This window comes from Anneissia japonica, unplaced genomic scaffold, assembly GCF_011630105.1.
Source record: "Anneissia japonica isolate Jap-2015-1 unplaced genomic scaffold, ASM1163010v1 scaffold301303_len2509_cov441_single, whole genome shotgun sequence".
NCBI lineage: Eukaryota > Metazoa > Echinodermata > Crinoidea > Comatulida > Comatulidae > Anneissia > Anneissia japonica.
Window position 1 is genome coordinate 1 of NW_022725410.1, and position 2504 is coordinate 2504.

The window sequence follows — 2504 nt, forward strand, 5'->3', positions numbered from 1 at the left end:
ATACCATAGCTTACATCCTGTAATATTCCCTGTTCCAAAGTCTTGAACTGGATCCCAGCTGCAGGCGGCAATCTTTAGGGTGGTTGCTGTTTGATTCAAGAGTGTTGGCGGTTTGGAGCTGTAAGGTAGTGCTAATAATAATAACACTCATTATGAATATATATTTTCAATATAATGAGGGTGCAGGAGGAATTTGGCCACCCCACCCCTCCCCCTTCCTGTAGGAAGGTTAAAAAAAAAGAAAAAAAAAAAAGAAACAAATGATGGCCAAAATGCCTCAGAGGTTATTTTCGGGCGTCTAGAACACAAAAAGTTCGCGGGGAATGCACTGGACCCCCCAGGGAAGTGTTATCTCGATCTGCCCCACTTTCGACCCCCACTTTTGGACATCTCTGGATCCGCCCCTGGGGTGGTGAATGATACATCGAATGAATTATTTATAGGTATAACATGCGGCTTCATAGAAAAGAATATATGTTGGTTAATCTTGGAAATTCAATTACAATTATAAAAAATTGAGATTTAAGCTCGATTTAACACAAGTAAATGTAAATTTGAAGACGTATATCGTTACCTATACTGCAGTCCGCTCCCGCCCATGCTTCGTGGCATCCATTGTCACAGCTTCCATTACGATTGCAATCAGCTGAGTCTTTGCAATGACATGGATAGTTACACAACACACCAAAGAAACCAGATCGCGTACAGGACAGGCCTGGCAGTAATTCTACAACAAAATGCAACATCATTGTTTTCTTTAAATGTTGAGTCAAAAGGTATTAGTTAGGTCTAAATTAACTTTATAAATATTACCATTAATGTTCACATGTACTCGTATTTTGAATAATTCGACTTGATAATATTCCTGTCCTACATGTAGATTAAAAAATGCTCAATTCCTTTTAAAACTGGCCCTAACAAACTAAAAAAATAACAGTTTTAAATTACGCGACTATAAACAAATACATGTTTCTCCTGACGCAAATCCAGTTATCGTCTATTATTCTATCACGACAATAACAATTACTATCAACACTGCAGTACCCGCTGCTTACTTGGACTCGAATTCAACCCTGGCCATCAGGCGCAAGCTCGGTGGTCTAGAGGTTTGATGCCAGGCTAGTGATCTGGAGATCGTGGGTTCGAGTCCCACCCGAGAACAACTTGCGATTTTTTTCGCAGTTGTTTTCAAATGTACTGAGTATTCGTTACATTTCCACGTCAGGTAGGGCAAAATTACACCTATACTATATAAACAAATATTTGTTTAGAATCATTCATTTTTTTTTTTTAAACAGGATTTTTTCTGACCCTCTCTCAAATGAAAGAAATATTTAAAGAAATATGTAACATAAGATCATATTTTTATCTTTTTCATGAAATAGTACATATGCCTAGACTGAGGTCAACCTCTCCTCCCTCAAAGCGTATGTTTTACTCTGTAGAAAGGATGAAATCATGTGTATTTCCTTAGCGTCATTTTCATTTTAGGGCCGACTAGGTATTTTTGATTGAAAAGCAACAATTTGCACACAATGACTCAATGAATCGTAAGCATAATAGAAAGTCATTACACATTCACTTCACTTCACTGTTTTTATTTATTGTATTTAACTATTGCACTCCCTAAATCCTCATAATGTGACTTTGTTGACAAGGAATCATGTTCCTTTTCCATTTTTAAGATGCTCATGAATATCAACGTGCCTAATTGGTAAACTGGGTTACCCTCTATTAAAAAACAAATCCTTCAAGTCCTTACAACTTATTGGTGGTAAGAGGTTAAACAAATGAAATTATAATGTAGCCTGGCCGTACCTTTTTAGCCATATGTAAATTAAGTACTCTAAATAGGAATATGAGAATATGCTTATTGCAATACAGTAGGCTATTAACTTTTCAATTGAATTGAGTTTATTTTGGATGCAAGGTACAGTATAATTAAAATATTTAATTACCTTTGTTGCCTATATTATGTAGATTAGTATTAGTAAGAATAATAAAATAAGCTTTGTTTTTACGTAATCATTACTATATTTTATACAAAATAAATATACTGACTCTTACTCATAAAATTTGACAAGTAAAATCTGAATATTACCTTGGCACGCTGGTCCCTTGTAATTATTCAAACAAGATGACCCGGATGCACAATTCCCTGTCTTTCGGTCACAGTCACCTGAATCGCAATGACATACTTGACGGCAATCTGCTCCATAGTGATTGTTATCACATTCTGTGAAATAGTACAGTTTGGGATAATCACATTGTTAGTCGATTAGTACCATACATTTAATGTTGTATGAACATACGATACGAGCGACAGTTTTTATTCATCTTGTTCAATTAAAATATGCAGAGTACAACCTTCTTGCTGTTACTTGTTTGTGCCCTGGGTCTGTGCAAAGCATTTTTATACAATTGTCTTCCTTCAATCATGAGTTTTCAATTCCATTGTGCTGATTTTTGGAATGACTCATCACACTTTCACGTTTTATAGGTTC

The 2504-nt window shown here is 35.7% G+C and overlaps 1 long non-coding RNA gene across 1 annotated transcript; it reads right to left on the reverse strand.

The window, feature by feature from the left end:
- Positions 1–2242, reverse strand: LOC117112722. The gene is made up of 3 exons (XR_004446082.1): positions 2102–2242; positions 575–727; positions 1–131 (listed from the first exon to the last, which is right to left on the reverse strand). It is a non-coding gene; the product is annotated as an uncharacterized LOC117112722 (long non-coding RNA).
- Positions 2243–2504: the final 262 nt, after the last annotated feature.